The sequence below is a fragment of the Anticarsia gemmatalis genome, chromosome 26 (assembly GCF_050436995.1).
Source record: "Anticarsia gemmatalis isolate Benzon Research Colony breed Stoneville strain chromosome 26, ilAntGemm2 primary, whole genome shotgun sequence".
NCBI classification, from domain to species: domain Eukaryota; kingdom Metazoa; phylum Arthropoda; class Insecta; order Lepidoptera; family Erebidae; genus Anticarsia; species Anticarsia gemmatalis.
In genome coordinates this window covers 3,106,335-3,125,447 of record NC_134770.1, presented here as the reverse complement: position 1 = coordinate 3,125,447, position 19,113 = coordinate 3,106,335, and the positions used below count along the sequence as shown (strand labels likewise).

General features: G+C 34.5%; 1 protein-coding gene across 2 annotated transcripts in view; it reads left to right on the top strand.

Moving 5' to 3' along the window:
- The window catches only part of LOC142984269 (synaptogenesis protein syg-2-like), a 434,810-nt gene that overhangs the window by 192,564 nt on the left and 223,133 nt on the right, over positions 1-19,113 (top strand). The window contains exon 2 of one of the 2 annotated variants that reach the window (XM_076131747.1): positions 13,727-13,767. The exons of the other annotated variant lie outside the window; for it this stretch is intronic. The gene's annotated coding sequence lies outside the window, so the exon portion shown is untranslated. The remainder of the gene's footprint in view (positions 1-13,726; positions 13,768-19,113) is intronic. 2 annotated transcript variants of the gene reach the window in all.

Genomic DNA, 19,113 nt, shown 5'->3' with positions numbered 1-19,113 from the left:
ATACAACAAAATGATACAAAATTCAACAAATATGCAGTTCTAGTGAAAGTATATTAAAGCCAGAATTTAGCTTGAAACTCACGTGGTTGTGACACGCGCTGTTATTTTGATTTCCCTTGACGAATACCTGGTGTTGCGATATATGGTACGATGTGATCAGTATACATTAGAGACGGTCTAATGTGAACGTGCGAACATTAGCTACACGAACGTAATTACGAATTTGCTTAACCCACAGATCATTTACCTACCTGTGAGCGCAACTGGCTATTGGCACCCTAAACTAATGTCACAATTCTTATTTACATCGTAGTAAGAACTTGTTATGATCATTGTGGCTTTATGTAGAACCTTTAGTTCTTATAATAATTTTTAAGATGTGTTACGTGTCAAATTGATGAAATTAAATTTTTATAATTAATTTTAGATAAAATAACTGTATTGTTACTAAAATTTCTATGATTAATCGTTGCTGTTAGAGTTGCTTGGTAGTCATTGCATTAGCGATCACATGTTTAATAGTAACAGAATGCGCGCAAAGTTGTTTTATTATATTCTCCATACCCATTGACTAGTATTTTGGACGTCCGACGAACGTATCACTAAGTCGGTCATTGAAAAACCGCGTTTGTAATTTCAAAGTTCGTCATAAATGTCAATGTGGTGCGACAAATAACTGCTCTAATCCATACTTACCTTAAAATGTAATTTTGTTTTTGCTAGTTTTGTATTGCTATGAATAAGGGTCAACGGTTTGTTAGTGTAGTTTGTTTTGGTAAATTAACTCGGGTACAGAAATAAACTGTGTTCAGGAGAGCACGTAAATAAATAGATATTGTATTATAACAATGTAATACAGGGACAGTCGGCAATGTAGCTATCTTCTATGCCTTTCGTGGTTTCTGAGTATTTATCGTATATGGTGGCAAGGTCAGCAATTGTTCTGTTTTTTTTCTGTCAGCTTGCACAATATCAAATTATTCTTTAATTTAGCTCGAAAAAGCTCCTTTTCCTGGATATCATCTTCGTAAACATTACTAGCGAATTCAAATCTTGGCTCTCTTTTTAAGTCTTACCTCTTGGTAATTCTGGATTTAGTAGGTGTTTGGTATTTTGTACTTTGTTACTCATTCTTTCATTTCATTTTCATTTTTTTATGACAAGCTCCCGCACTATAAATTGCTCATGTATCGCATGGACTTTGACAAACATACACACAACTGACACAAAGCACAACCAGACCCGAAACAATTATTAGTGGATCGCAAAAATAATTATTCCGTGTGGGATTCGAACCCACGACCTCCAGACGCAATGGTAGCGGCGTGGTGACCTTTACCACTGCGCCACGGTGTCAACATACTTACATTAAACATTTTAACAAGAGTCAAAAACTCCAAACATCTATAAATAAGAATTTAAATTGTAATCCTTGAAACCCCTTCAAAAAACAAATTGTCCCTATTTAATCCGTTCCAATCCTCGCCTTTGTGTTGCTGAGCATTTGTCGTCGAACTCCCAATTAGACGTTAGGTACCTTTAATTAAAACCACACAACACTTTAAATGGATCCCTAAATACCTCCCCTAAGTTTCAAACGATAATTAAACCTATAAACACCAGTGAAATAAACATTATAGTGTCTTAGAACTTGTTAGTGACTGTGAGACTGTTTGTGGGTAGTCAGAGATTTTAAAGACTTAAGTTTGACCGTTATTGTGGTTTAAAAACTAGACTTTATGGTATTTGAAACCAGATTTTACGTGCAACTTCGTCCAGGCAGTGATTATGTTTTTTTTAAGTCTACGTGTTATTCTGATGTTTAAGATTGTAAGACAGAACACTGTCAAGTTTCATTAAAATGGATTTTGCATTAATTTGGCATTAAGTCCGCCTTTATACAGCCCTGTATATAAAGTTTGAAATAAAGTAATAATAAAATCCTTTCGGTAAGATTTACGTAATAACAAATATCTATCCAGAAATTAAAACTTTTGCATTTATAATGTTCGGAAGGTGGGTTTATTCTTCTAATTGAGAGGAAGTATACGGGTTAATGAAGTAATACACGCAAGGCTCATGTATTAAAATATAAAGCGTTTTGTTTTATTTGGGTTGATAAACACACGTATTTAATTAAAATATTATTGGATAACTTCATATTTATTATATTAAATTAAAACTTTGACTATTTGGTTAAATTAATAGATAACCACTTAAGTCCTTTTTAAATTGCTAAAGTGGACTTCATAGAATTTTATATATTTTAGTTAAAAATAAAGGTATTTCAAATATTGCCCCCGAAAATGCATGTTGAAGCTAAAGTTTGTTTGACAAGTACTTTCAGCAACCTTCTTAAGGGCAGAAAGGCCTTCTCTCGTAGGTGATAACGACCACATTAGCAAAACAGGTAGTATAATAAAAAAACTTCGATAATCACTGGACCAAACTGCAAGAAATCTTGCAAAGTTTGAAGACAAAATTTTACGGTTCACGAAATTAGCCATACGAGTTAATGTAATGTTAAGACTGTGACACTTTTGTGTCAATGTGTTGCCAGAAGTTTGGCAACGTGTTGCTCGCGGCCATATTTGTTGCCAGAATTACTTTATCAATGTTGTTTAAGTAGGTATGTGTAAATTTTCCCTTGAAAACTTTCTTTGGGCTGCAGGGGAAGTGAGGTGGTATTAATATGTTATATTAATTTTCTGCAAAAGTATTCTGTGTGGGTATATTTCGTGGAAATGTAACTTTTTGGGAAAGTTTGTATTGCATAAGTAATTACTTGCGGTGGGGAGCTTGTAACTTCTAATATGGGTGATTCTGTGAGGAAATTTTGTAAGTCACAAAAAGAGCCTGATTGCTTTCATAATGATAATGAATTGTTTACTTACTTATAACTTCTACAATACCGAAATTGCTGACTTATTTTGTATTTGCTCTTACCCGCGTTCCGTTTATGTGGAGAAGATTCCCCGGAATAAAATGTACACGGGGTTATAAGCGTTTTTTGTACAAAATTCTATATAAATCCGTTCAGTAGTTTTGGTGTGACTAAGTAACTAGCATTCAAACAAACATCCAAACTTACGCATAAGTATTATAATGTATCGGATCTTAAATGCGATCGAAAATGAAAGGGTACTTTATTTATTCACCCGATGTTTTGATCGAATTTTCATCAACCGTGCATTAGTAAGATTTATCTAAACGGTAGTGTATGTAGTTAATTCGAATGTCTCAGATTCAATTCTCAAGTCAGACTAGTCAATGTGTGTTGTCGAGACTTAAAACACATTGCTTAAATATCCATTGTCAATTTTTTTTCATGACATCATTCGAAAAAGCCAAAAGAAATGTTCATCATTGACTGTGAGACCTAAACCTTCTACGTGGGAAGCGTATAACTCCAGCGTATTTTACGCCACTCCACTATCAGACCTTTAGTTTCATAGTTTAATTAAACATACAACTCACATAAACCTGCGTATCTTTTGCCTCCATTACGCAGTACCGTACTAAAATAATTTGAGTGTAAGATAAGTGCTTTGTTTTTGTGCTAACTTACTGCTAAAATGTAACAGTGTAACAAAACTCGTAAAACAAAGGTTGCCATACTGTTTGTTTATTCATGTTTTTGTTTTGCTTTTCTCTAGGTTGTGTGTTTTGTTCGAATTAGACTGTGGATTTAGTAAAACAGAGCGAATACGTGGTAATTTTTTAGTAATTTTGTCTTAAATTTTATAAATAATCTTGATGGCGTCGCGACGTTTCGTTGTCGGCTAGGCATCAACTTACAATAGAGGTGCCATAAGCATGACCACGCCGAGTCAGTTCAACGTGCTGTAAAAACCCCATCAAAAAATCTCAAAATGTGCAAGACTATGTAATATCTAAAGTACCAAAACGCTTGCCCAACCAACTCATTAAATTGTAAGAGCATTCTCATATCTAGCGAAAAATGTTCATAAAAATAGTAAAATAAAGGCTTTTAGCAACGCACGCTCCGTCGACCGCTACGCTCTACTAAGTAACCAGTCTTAATTCCTTGTTATCATAATATTTTTCGGGGTTTTGAAACATTTTTCTGTGTATTTTGTACGTGAATGCTGTCGACATTTGCTGACGTTAGCTTTTATGATTCAAAAATGAAGTTTAAAGTTGTATTGTACATTTTTTAGTGCTAGTTTTTAATTTTATGACGTACTGCTGTAACGCTTTTGATTCAGTGAACTCATTTTGCATTTTATTTGGACTGCTTTTGTGGTTGTTGAGCAGGTTATTTTCAAATTAGAATTCTATGTGTGAATTAGCATAGGCTTGTGATTGTTTGTGCTAAACCTGACATGAGCGATGTCCAGTCTCTTCGTCATTAAAGCCACCTGTATAAATAATAATTCAAAGCTTTCGTACTAGATACCAGTTCTATTGCTGGTCACAGGTTTATACCAAAATGAGGAGGACGCCTTAATCTTGGCATTCCTTCAAGCCTAGTAGGTATAAAGATCTCTCGGACTAAGCAAGCTTTCTTCATTCAATTATTGTTAGAACAAGTCTAAAAAATAATGAAAAAAAAATTTTTGCACCAAATATTCGCTGTATCAATGTGTTTTGGATAATGACAGTGTCTTTAACACCTTATAAAATAGCAACACCTCATACAATGTGTTTCTATTCAGGCTGTATTTCAACCGACAAACAGGTATTAACACATAGTTGTTAGCGACAAATATGCTTGCAGTATTCGTAATTTACGAGCTGTTCCACATAACGCGAGATAAGACAGCGCGGTCGACCGTAGACTGAATAGAAAATATATTCAAGCATATTTCGTAGGTCTAAGAATTTGCACAAAAGATTTATATTTTTAGGTATATATATCTACATTTGTACATATTTAAATGATTGCACGTTGGGCGAAATGGTTACAATTATTTCGCCAATTGCTAAAAGTCTAGTTTAGGCCAAAACTATGCAGAGGCTGGACCAAATCTTATTATTTTTATTTATTATTTTTGTCATATTTCTTTAAGACATCGGACGATTATTGTGAAGAACAAATTAGGAAAGAATACCCATGTATCCATTTTAATGTGAGCCTCAAGGGTCAGCTAATTTACCGTATGTATGTATATATTTATATGTATTGATGATAGATGTATGCTCATGCGTTCAAAACATTTTGATTTGAAGTCAGTTTTTTTAAGAAATATGTTTCATATAACCAGTAAAATAAAATTTGAGCCTCACTTTCACTAACTTTACATACAAACTTAGATCTTAAAAACCAGTAAAACTTGGTCTGCCATCTTACCAGCTGATCATACAAAAGTAGGTCTATGTAAATTGGTGGTTTGAAAGAAAAAAAACTGCGAACTATGTTAGCTTATTGGCATCCTACCAAAAAGTGGTTGATTTGTATAGAACATTGTATTTTGTTGCCAAATGTTTATATTCTTCAGTCCTGGTAGTGTTTATGGAGCGGATCTACTTTCACCAATTACTTGAGAGCTTGTTTACTAAACGTTTCGCTTTATGGTCGAGTAAGCAGTATATTTGTTAAGCTGGATTTTTATTTATTAGGGGTTATTTAGCATTGTCTATTAGTGGCAGGATTTATTAATGTGCAAAGCCTGTGGTTTACAGTCTTTGACCTTTTGCTATCTATAATAGGAACAAGGCTGTATTTTACATTTTTCGTTCGTCACTGAAGTTTGTTATAATCTATTGCATAGAGTATCAGTACCTATCTGAGGCGCTATTTACCAGCAAACAGTAAAAAAACATTATGGTGAACTTATAAATTGGAAAGTGTTTAGTAGTGTATAGACGCACTTACTGCATAAGCAATGATGAGTATATTTTGTTCAGAATACGTTCCATGATCTAAGTATGTACCTACATATGTATGTAGGTGACAATCTAAGACATCCTTTGATGTGAAAGGTTCGTTTCAAATGTTTTTTCTCCGTCTAGACACTATTCAATTTTCAAACTTTATCGAAATATTACATCAACCATCAAAACGAATGACCCGTCATTAATATTTGCAACTTTTCATTACTTCACAAAAGCCAAAGATAAGATAGAACATTTTCAATAGAAAATGTCGGTCAAGTATTGAATTCAACTCCATTATAGCTCAGTCTTGCACCAATAACCACTTCAATATTCATAAAACTAACGTACTTTAGCAACTGGCCGAAAGCCAGGGCTCAAGATACAATGGCCATCTCATACATACTTTAACAACCAGTATAAATTGACCTCTCCGAAACTTTGAAAGCAGTTTCCATTTTGGATTGTCCAGAATTCCAGTTCGGCCTACTGGGTTGAATTTCACCAAGTTTTAGTTTGAACCTTTGCGAACTAGTGGTAGTTTTGAGTTAGGGAATTATCACGGCTGTTTAACTCTGTCGTGAACACTCCCTTTTACATGTGGGTTACGAAGAATATGTGCAGTTATTGTTTCATGTGTTAGTTTGTGTTTGACCTACGTGCGAAGTTACGAAAGTATGAGAAATGATAGTAAAATGAACCGATTATTGAGATATTTCTTACTCCTGTCTTCTATCAGCAACCGGAAGTAACCTTGGTAAAAAAACTAGTTCGTGCTCGTATTTTGCGGAACTATTTTCTTTGGGTTTAAGTTCACTAGAACAGACTGTAAAAAGTCGTACAATTGTCATCTGCTTTTGAAGTTAACGTTGGAAAAAAGTTTACTCCTTCAAAAACGACTAGTCAAAACTAAACCCACAGACACGGGTCTCTACAAATAAAGGTAACGGAAGACAGCATACAACATTTTTGAGAAAATTCTTCAATATAAAGTATAAAGATACCAAAAATAACCGCTTTTTTCAAATCTTAAATCTACAAACGTTCACAACCATCATTCAACATGAAATCACAAAATCCTTATTACTCGATAAAAACGCCGCAAAGAAAATTCGAAAGAAAACCCTTATGACAGAGATTCCGATGACATACTCAAGTCAAATCGTCAGGCCATTCGTCACTGAGGGGAGTAAAGGGACTTATCCGACGTTGATATGACAGGGTAAGGCAGAGGCTAGAGGCTGCAAGGAAAATAGCGACACGATGAAGGTATGATAAAAAGACGTTGTCTTTTTGTCTGCCCATAGACTTCCTTAAGAGATCGACGACTGAAAATTTTTTTTTTTTGAGATTTTGATATCTTTCTATACTTAGTCATACATCTTTTGCTTTCAATCAATTTGTTTTTTTCGCTGCTTGATAAATGATACTAATCTTACACGGCAGGTAACTAGTGCATCCTGCACCAAAACATCAAGTAGACAAAACAACGTAAAAAACAGGCTATGTTAATTAGGTTTCGTCATGTAAAACCCTGTGAAAAATCTAAAACGCAACTTTTCCTCATTTATCTTTTCAAAATCTTGTACTTCCGTAGTTTTACCAATGTACCTGTCCCTGCCATTTGCATTCGTTTGCCCATACTTGAAGCGTTTGTTTTAACTTAACCGCTGTCTTACCGGTAAGACCACAGCCTTACATCAGTAAAACGGTCCACAGAGGCATACGGAACCGCAGTTGAGGCTTGAGGGTTCGTAACATCTTGTGAGTTGCGGTACATAATTCGATTTTGGATGACGATTGGAATTCTGGTGGTCGTTGATGGAATATCGGTTGGCCAAAGTGGTTGGTCGATTGGGGCAAATGTTGGTGAAAGAGTTTGTGAAAAGCTGATATATTTAGACTTTTTAATATTATGAGAGGTTATTAAGACTGAGCTAGTAGTCCCCACGCCGCGTCCGTCTATCCCTTTCCCTTTCCAACTCAAAATCTATGCTGAAGGAATTTTCATGTAGTTTTCACCAAAAGATAAAACGATTCTCAAGAGTTTCGTGTATCATTTTTTATAACCAGGTGTAACTCGAAACAGACTCCTGGTGTATTAAACGAAATACTTAAAAAAGGCCTTGAAAATGTATACAATGATGATAAATGTGCATTATCACCTTAAATCTTACAATAAAAGCAACACCTTCACCAAAAACGTTGGCAGCCTTTCCGAAACCGTACCAACAAACGTGCAAGCTAAGGTGTTAACAAAACAAAGCAGGAGATATGAAGGCAAACATTAAAAATTCAATGATATCCGCATTCCTCTGCTCTACGGCACACTAAAAATGATTTAAAACTACCCCAGTTTTCGGAGACCCGACAGTGTAAAGGAAAATCCTTTGATTTTATTTTTACTGCATGCATGGCGCATTACAGCGTGTACGAAAGTTGAGACTTAATATTTTGTCGCAGGCAAATTTTTGTGTTGACTTAAGTCGATTGGCTTGAAACTTACCTAATTTATAACGTATTTATAACTAAAGATTCTCGCGACATTTCATTTGTTGTTATTTTTTAAAAGGGATAGTATATACAGGGTTATTCGTAAAACACTAAAAACTTGAAAGCCCGGAAGACCTTTGACTTGGCTTAAAGGCTGTTATCTTAATTGACAACTACCGTGACCACTTTTAAATGCCCATCGAAGCATGGAGATTCTCAGTTTTAAATACCGCAATCCGGACACCCATCTATGAAATGAACATTTACAGACCGGTGAGCGCAACTCACAAACACACAAACAAGTGCAACGAGCTATGATCGTCAAATTTTCCAAAGTTATTAGTGTGAGATAAAGGACTTTTAAAATCAGTTTTACTAAGCTAATAGAATACGGAACTCCTTACATCAACTAGAATCGAATCCTACCTGTTTTATTTGTGGTCCACTGTAACACAGTACTTTTGGCACGGTGCACAGAAATAACTCGCATTTTCCAACTGGCTCGCATTAGTTTTCATAACTGAGTAATTATTTAAGTCTAGGTAATATACTGACTGTTCGTGTATTATTGTTCTTTAGTGTTTTACCGACACTTTAAGCGTATCTAATCCCTTCCATTTTTTTGTGAGGATATATTTTCCAAGTAGTCCAAGAGAGAAAATCTTTACACTAGTTGATTAAGGTTTGATTTCCGTGTTAGGTAGCATTTTTTTTTTGTTCAATCTAAATTTGGGATTTTTTAGTACGTGGACTAGTTAATAACAATGTACCTATATACATATGTATGTATATTAGACCAGAATGTTTAATAAAACACTGGAATATTTAATAAATATCAGTCTACTAATCAGTCCAAAGCGAACCCTTACCTCAAACTTACAGAAAGACTAACCATTACTTAAAGTGTCAGTAAATATTCGTAAACTACCTGTTTACCTTTGCTACCTATCCAAATTCCTCTTGTTAAACTATCCGACACTTATCCAGAGGTGGTAAACCGGTTAATCTATCTTACAAACCTTTCTCATTCCACAAACTTCAGAACCGAGATTTGATATCTCAATTATCTACAAAGGGGACTAAAAGGCCCGTCGTATACCCGTCAACTTTCCAAGGGTTAAAACTGTTTGTAACTCCTGACTCAAGCAAAAAGTTACCGAGTGTCATTTACATACCTTTTGAGAAAGATTTCTCAGATTTGAGGGTTATCTTAGAAATCTGAGAGCATTTGAGTATCGCTTGTGGCTCGAATACTTAATTGGGTACTTGGGTTTTGAGTGTGTATTGCGTTCTGATAATTTTGTGAGATTTCATACTTGTTAAGAGATTTGTTGTTAGAAATATTATTATATAGGAGCTTTATATTTGAAACATGAAACATGTATGAATGATAATGAGTCACTGAAATGTATATAGTACACGCACACCTTTTGAACAACTAGACCAAGTGGGTAAGTAAGTTTTTATGTGATTGCTACTGTCGGGACAAGATTTGTGTAGGATCGATGGGATCAAAATTGTCATGAGAATCAACGGGATAAAATTGTACTATACCAAGACGAAGTCAGGGTAGTCCGCTAGTTGTTTGTAATAAACTAAGTGGTCCTAATAAGTATACGTATAGTATAAGTATTTTCCAGTGAAAGTCCCTTCATGATCATCATAAAAAAGCCTAATTATTTCCGAGATTAGCATACATATTATCTTTTTACCCATTACTATTAAGGGTGTTTAACATTTTTCATTTAACGTTTGATAAATACTATCATATGTATGACACGTGAAGCACTTCAAAACAATCCTGTACCCATAAATAACACCAATTACTTATCCTTCCAACCATACCACTCCGAATCAACATCATATAAAACTTCAAGAAAAAACCTCAGTCCATTTTCGTAATCTAAGAGAATTCTCCTCAATCCTCTATCACATAACAGCTTATCTCTAGTCGGTAGTTATCTACCACTGTCGATAGATAGCCTATCTATATCGAGGCTGCAAAACAAATGAACAATATGGCCGAACCTTCGTCCTTCTCTATAGATTCGTAACCCTTGTTTTAGTGAAAGGGCTTGGTGCTGGTGCGAGCGATTTGGTCATTGTTATGTAACTGCCTCTAGTTTTACTATTATAGAGGGTATTGTAGGAAATGCCGTACTGTAGAATAATTGACTCATAAAAGTCTTTGTCATGCAGTGTTTTAAACCTAATTGATGCAAAGGTGACATGCATTATTATTGAGCAATTGAATTGGACAAACTTAGTGCGCTATAATTGCAGGTTTAAAGGTGGTTTTAAATCAAAAATAATATTTTGTACTGTGTAGCCTTCTGTCCAAAAAAGTATCCCTGAATAAATCAGCGCGATTATGGCATGGTCGAAGCGGTTGAAGAAATCTTTATCATCGTCTGTATTTTCAAGTAGTTTGAAGTGTTTTGTATAAAGTATAAATGAAATTCTATACCTACAAAAAAGATGCCAATGTTTTTTTTATTTAAAAATCGCAATTTTCTTCAATCTCTTCAAAGTTAAATTCACGGTTAACAAACGATCTAACATGAATACAGTTGATTTGGAATCATCTTAGGTCTTGTACAACCTATTTCAAACTCCTAAGAAATACACAGGCTATTTCTAAAAAATCCACTCAAGCAAAATCTAGTTTTACTATAAAACGAAGTCTGTTGTCATCTATTTCTATACATCGATGTTGCATAACGTAATCCCGTGTTCACTCGCTGGATTTACACGATACCTTCTTCAAAAATATTCTTGTGAAATTTTACTATACTTGAAAAATCTTCATATTGTATGAGATTTTGAGTTGCCGTGTCCATTTTATATGTAGTTTTAAGTGGAAGAGATTTATGTAGTATACAACAAACATAAATAAAAATATGATGTAATTCAAATTCGATGAACTTAGTAAACGAATGCCTGTTTTATACAAAGGTGTAGACATATTATTTGTGCGATATATTCTCAAATTTTAAAGAGAATATTCTTAGTCCCGTATAATAGGAGTCAAGCCTATAGTCATATACTGAGCCCTTTTCTAAACTCTAGCTCGAAGTTTAGTATCTAAATCGAGAAATATATTCATAAAAAAAGACCGAGAGCACTTTTTTCGAGTCAGGAGCTCGAAACCTTGAGATCAGTTATTGCATACACTTTACTGTAGTCTTTCCTTCAAAAAAGTATCTCTGAACACATCAGCGCGATTCTGGCATGGCCGAAGCGGTTGAAGCAATCTTCATCATCATCTGTATTTTCAAGTATTTTGAAGTGTTTCGTATAAAGTATAAATTAAATTCTTTACCTACAAAAATCATCATAACTTTTAAACTCTCGCGTTGCATGTTTAATGTATAATAGAATACGGGAATTAACGCGAACACGCATTTTACCTTAAAATGCTTAACGTTTCGTCGCAGGCTGACTACAAAAATCATGCCAAAATTCTTTAAAGTAAAAACCGCCATTTTCTTCAATCTCTCCAAAATTTAATTCACCGCTAACAAACGATCTAACATGAATACAGTTGATTTGAAATCATCCTAGGTCCTGTACAACCTAGTTCAAACTCCTAAGAAATACACAGGCTACTTCTAAAAAATCCACTCAAGCAAAATCTAGTTTTACTATAAAACGAAGTCTGTTGTCATCCATTTCTATACATCGATGTTGCATAACGTAATCCCGTGTTCACTCGCTGGATTTACACGATACCTTCTTCAAAAATATTCTTGTAAAATTTTACTATATTTGTAAAATCTTTATATTGTATGAGATTTTGAGCTGCCGTGACCATTTTGTATATAGCTTTAAGTGGAAGAGATTTATGTACTGTACAACAAACATTTAAGAACATAAATAGGCAAACGCAATGAAACAATTTACACATAATATTAATGTCCTCCTAGCCGATATACGGCTACGGCGGTCAGTTTAATTGAAACTGGCCATCTGTGCAGGACTTTGTTTATAGTGTCCAAGTGTGTGCACAATACACAGGTACACTCTCTATTCCATCACTCTCATAGTTTGGTGGGACGGATAACCGACACAACCAGTGAGAGGTTAGGCGCAGGACCGACGGCTTTACGTGCTCTCCGAGGCACGGAGGTCTTCGACCTCAACTTCCTAACTCCGGGCAATCTCTAAGAAATTCTTAACAGAAAATCTCAGAAAAGACTTTTTGGCTCGACCCAGGATTCGAACCCGAGACCTCTCGCACCGCAGTCGCATATACTACCGACCGCGCCACAGAGGCAGTTACGTACTATACAACAAAAATAAATAAAAATATTATGTAGGTCTAATTTGATGAAGCAATTAACACATATAGTATACACTCATACCACCATGCCTGTTTTAAACAAAGGTGTAGACATATTTTACTATATATTATTCTCACATATTAAAGAGAATTTTCTTAGTCCCGTATAATAGAAGTCAAGCCTATAGCCATATACCTACTTAGCACGTTACTTAAGTCTAGCTCGTAGTTTAGTATTATATCATAGTTTTATATTTAGTATTGAGCAATAGTCGAGCACTTCTTTCGACCTGGATACTCGACTTTGTGATTAGCAGTTATATACACTACCAGCCAAAAAAAGGTAGAGCGGATTCATAAGCTGACTAAACCGCTGTCACTCAGACCCCAACCTCACCCCATCACATGTCTATTGAACATACAAGCCCGGTTCAGACCTCTGGCAAAATTGTGTTTTCAGAACAAACCCGGGTTTGTCTGTAGTGATTATGTCAATTAATTGTGTTAGCTTTACATGGAGCTTATGTCCCTTTATTAGGGGTTAAGGTTACCTAATAGATGGGTGTAGGCAGAACTAGAGGCTAAGCAGATGGGTCGAATACATAGGTACATACCTACATTACATACCCGAAGGCAGAGGTGTGTGAAATTCCCGCACGTGTTGCTTCTTGTAATTTTAGTCCCATGTAATTAGGAAGCTAGCCCATACTCATTTGAGTTGGTTAATTTATAATACAAAATGATACGAATTTTACTGGGTTTTTGAATTAAACTTAATAATTAATCTGGACCACCTAGCCTAGCTACGATTGTTAAATTACAAAATTATATGGATTTTTGGCTCGATGGATACTCGGTGGTCAATAAAAGATAGTAGTAGGAAATTATCCTTAAATGTTACAAACTGTAGGCTACGCAGAATTGGTCCATTTAATAGTTATAATAATATAATTAGTTATGGACTTTTGTGGTAAAAGGACCAACAAAAGCAGCAGCATTCACAGTAACATATTTTTTTGTTTTTAAAATATTTCATAACTTTATCTATAAAACATAAATATTCAATGTTCCTGGAGTTTTTAATATGATCATAACTTGTATTTATTATTACAGGTAATGCCGACGCTAATAGCTTCGCGAACGGTAAACGATCTGTGAGTATGCATGAAACATATCATATTTTGTGTTTAAGTATGTTTATGTGTGTCGTCGCTTGAGTACGTTCGTGTATTATTTCTTATTTACTACTTAACGCCTGATATACTCTTATGTGTAGAAAGGTATGAATAATATATACATTCCAATTGGCTTTATGAATAAATGTGTACTCAGGGCCTAATCTGTCCCTCAATTCAGGAGTGAGACCCTTGCCCAGCAGTGGGACAGTAATTGGATTCAAAAAAATAGGAGAGAAGGCTATTGCTATATATTAAGCATATTATCAAACTCCAGGATACTATTGAGAATAGACTAGTCAGTTAAAAAAATCAATAGTATATTGGTTAACCAGGAAATCGAACCTAAGACCTCATGATCAGTAATAACAGTCATTTCTGGTCAGGTTGTGCCAATTATTCTCGACTTATAAAAACATATTTATACACCGCCAATCAATTTAAACCTAACAACAGCGAAACACTTTTACATTTTTTTACCACAGCCGGGATTCGAATTGGATGTCAGGTGGATGTGCAATATCCCCTGAATGATTTGTAGCGACAATTGCCTGTTGTCAGATAAAGCTAAAAGCCTGGATTTCAAAACGTGTTGCGAATTCAAAGGTAGTTTCAAAATGTATTCGGGGTAACAATTTTTTTGCGGGTTTGTTTACTGTATCCATTTTTTATTATCTATTTGAATAATATATCTATACATTTTTAACCCATTACTGTCCCACTGCTAGGAAAGAGTCCTCACAAACAAGGGAGGGGTTAGGGGGGGCTTTGAGTCCAGCACGCTGGCCAAGATATTTCGATGTTAAGAATTTGTTTCGGGTGGAAATCGAACCTACGACATTCTGACCTCTAGTTTACAGATGTATTCAAATATTAAGTAGCGCTTAAAATCTTGCAGAAATCGGTACCTATCATAAACTTTTAATCCAGTACGATTGCAAGCACCAATAAATATAATAATAGCTAGCGCAATGCACCAAAACCGTATAAAACTTTCAGTTCCTTTAAAAATATCATACGAAAATAATAATTATAATCCGTAATCATTTATATTATTATGGATCATAAGTGGATATGATCCGAGGCAAATTATATTAACATTAACCAAATTCTGAACAACTATGCTGGTAAATTTTAATTTATAATACGTTATGAGCTGCGGCGTATATTAATAAAGTCTGAACTGGGTCGGTGTGATGATAATTTTAAAGTTTTAATAGTAATTTAAATTATTTTACACGTACTTTCCCATCGTAAAACGCTTTAAGGTAACCCATCTTTCCTTTGCACGTTTGTACGTTCTGTATGAAAATCTGATCAGCGCTTCTAGCGGGCGCTGCATCCTATTTTAAATATCAAACCCTATATATTGATTAGTACCGATTGTAGATAACCGTGCTAAAAAACACTATATATAAAGGTATAAACAGTCATCTCCCATGAAAATGATACCACACCAGTGAATGTTCGAAATATTATATATCTTCGAATAGTTATTTGTGAATTCTGTGACATTGAAGGGAAACATTGTGATAGAACCTAACCTAGAAGGAATACAAAGCTTTTATTAAAGAGTTTTATATTAACACTATTAAACATAGTACATTCAAGTATAAATAAAACAGCTACAATTCTAGTACCTAGTACCTATTTTCTACAGTCTGCATCAGGCACATACAATTGAGAAAACAAGTCAGTCTGCCAAACGCATCGATTTATATCTTTCACTGGAACATTATTCACTGCATTGAGGAACAGAATCGTATGCCAGATCCAATATTTTAAAGAAAAATCGTGTTTGTAACAGTTCTTTAAATAATGTATTTGTTTATAGACATAAATAAAAGAGGTAGTAAACTGCATAACGTATGTATGAATTTTTGTTACGCTTTTACACATAAACTTCTGAATAGATTGTTATTAAATTGCTAACACTTTATAATTAAAGGCATATAGAGGATTGAAGATGAATCCAATAATACGTCAATTATTTTTGGGAGGCTTGAACAACTTTGACTCTAGGTTGGCCACTAACCATACGATAGGAAGAAAAATACGCAAATTTTAATCTGTGAAACCATTCCATGCCGATGAAATGACTACCAGAATTAAGTACAGCCTTAAAAATAACCTACACCAACAATAAAAATTCAGAGTACAACTATTTTTTTAAATCAATTTCCTTACCTTATTATTTTTATTTGGCAAGTAACTCTACAATCTGCTACAATCTAACACCATCAGTAAACTTCATAATATGAACTAGTAAATTCGAAGCCTAACCACAGCCTAACTCTAACCCTGAAACCCTAGATTAGCCAGATTACGCCAAACAGTTTCAAAACAAATAAAGTTCCATTTGGCTGAAACCACAATGGACGCTACCTTAGATAAGAAGAAATTTCCACCTTCGTGGTTTTCCGACTGGATGCCTTTTCTTCGACAAATAGATGACCTCTTTTGTTGCATTGGGAGAGTGACGTCACATTTTTGAAAGATAGGAAGTCGGATGTAAGAACGAGTGGTGTGGTGAAGATAGTTGCTTTTGTTATGTTAAGGTTGGTGTGGGTTTGATTTCCATTCGAAATATTTTTGTGTGGTTGACCGTAACTGTTTTGTGTTTTCGCATTTGACTGCACATTTGTCGGTGACTTTTCAAAGGTAATTATTAAGATATTTCATTATTTACTACATATTTAAAAAATTCTAATTAAAAGATTAAAAAATATATATCAGTATTGACAATTAAAAACTTACTACACACGTTTATAACAACTGAAAACCAGTTCAAGATCAAAAATAAAACCAAAAAGCCGAACCACCTACTAAAACTTTTCTAAAAATATTTTCCTACTCAATTTTTAAATCGCCATCCGGCGCGGACATCGTTTCAACATGTTGACACTCCAAATAACTCTTTAAAACGCTGGAAACTGCCATTTGAACCTGAATACCTGCACACGTAATACATAGGCTAATGGCTGGACAGTCAGCACGCCGACAAATGCCGAGAATGGCCGAGAATGACCGACAAATGCCGACTATTGTCAAATAATGCCGACGTAGCGATCGCGGAACGAACTCGCCGATTGCGCCGCATTCAGCTGTTTACGTCGTTTTTATTCATACGATTCGTTGTTGACGTTACGGTGATTTGTAATTGTTTTAGGGAATGTAGGTTACTGGGATTATTTTGTTGCGTAAAATACTGATGGTATGACAAATTAATTATTTTTGTTTGGTTTATAATGTTTGGTTTCGACTGTAAATCACTAGACCGTTGTCTCGGTTACAATTATTTATAAATTTGGGAAGGTTTCTCTGACCACCATACTGAGTTTGATTTAAAGCCTAACAAGTGGCAATAAACTCACAAAAATTTTACTATTTTAAACTGTCGCGACTTGTACACATAATATTATAATGTAACGGGTCTTAATCGCGATTGAAAATTAAAGGTTAGAATACCTTATCGAAACGTCGGGTGAACATATAAGATATTCTAACCTTTAATTTTCAATCGCGATTAAGACCCGTTACATTATAATATTAAAAATTTTACTTTTATGAAATTGATATCACACTTCTACAAGAGAATGTAAAAAAGACGGTGATTAAAGTCTTATAGCACTCAGTCTTAAGGTTAACCTGCGTTGACTAAACTGTCTATATTAAGTTGATAGCTTCTACCCGTGATTTCTCGCGTAACTAAAGATTTTCTAAGGCATCCTTTGCATTAATCTAGGCTTTAAACTGTCTGTTTGCCAAATCACATTATATCCCGCTCAGTACTTTTAGCGTGCTGCAGTAACAAAACGCATCTACACATCCATACTTTCGCATTACTAATATTAATACAAAGTAAGATAATCTTTTTTATCGTATCTATTAAAATTGAAGGTTCAAAAATGTACCACATTTTTTCAACAATACCCTTCTTATGTTCCCAGCACCATGAAATAACGCGAAACGATTATGCAGAAGCCATTTTTCATGTCTTACACAAGATAAACACATACATTTATACATTAAGCACATTAACCACATATAGCTATACTACACGAGATCTGCTTTAATTTAAATTCTCCGCTGCCGTATATAAATCAGCCATCGCTAGTGCTGTCAGTTGAATCCCGGGACCGGGATTCTAACGGGTGTGTTGTCCCGGGAATCGTATAAATCTTTAAATATGGAATGCTTTTTGACGGGTTGCTATGAAACATTTTTTGTCGTAAAATATGTATACGTGATTCACTATTTACATTGTTGGTATATTTTAGCAGAAGGTAAGATTATTAAATAACTAATACCGCAGAAATGTTCATACGAGGGTAAGCAGAGAACGTTACTTATTATGATAGCTGCAAACTTCTTCTGTTTTATTACATGTTGCAATGCAGAACCACTGGATATCCTAGCCAGCAGTTGTACACTACACACCTACCAGCCTTTTAAAACCTTATAAATTAATTGTACGCTAATGTGACTGTATAGTGTACTAAATAACAGTTTTTAAACTTTGTGAAAATATCCGGGAAATCCCGAATTCCGTGTTTCGAATTCTATACAACCACATCACTATTACCGTCAACATAGAAAAACCAAAAATGGAGGACAAAAATAACGAAACACTTTTGTTAAATGACCTGAGTGACAAATAAACAAATATGGTTCGCGGTTGACTGCCGACGGATGCTTGGTACTTTTACCGAGGTCTGTACTCTGGGTTTTTTATTGTTTAAATTCAATTTACTTTGTGGGACGCTTTGTATCTGTTTATCTTATTTCTGTGTTAATGTAGGTGGGAGTTCAAGTGCTTGACGTGTTAAATATCGTTTAAATATATCAAGGGAACCTTTTTTGTAGACATTACTTTTGCGTTTTTGGAAATATTGTTTGTTTTGACTGGGTTTTTAGTCTTGAGAGAGATTTATGGTCGTAGACTAATCTTTGTTCTGTTGTAGTTTATTCTAGTTGTACGTCACATCATTAAACACGATAAGACCCTGTGGGCTAGGCAGAAGACTGACAACAGACGTTTATAATAAGAAAATATAACGAACAATATTTCACTTTACTGTCGAATTGTCTTCAAAAAGACAATAATCAGTAATAAATATTAATAAAAAAAACATAGTGAGTAACTCCAACTAATTAAAACTACTCAAAGAAAAACATCAAAATAAGAATTATACCTAGAAAATATAATGTCAAACATTTATCAAACATTTCAAAATTGTAACAAAAACATAATTAAACATACAAACAAGTCCATGTCATTACCCCCAATAACCCCATTATTTTTAATCAAAGCAGAACACCCTT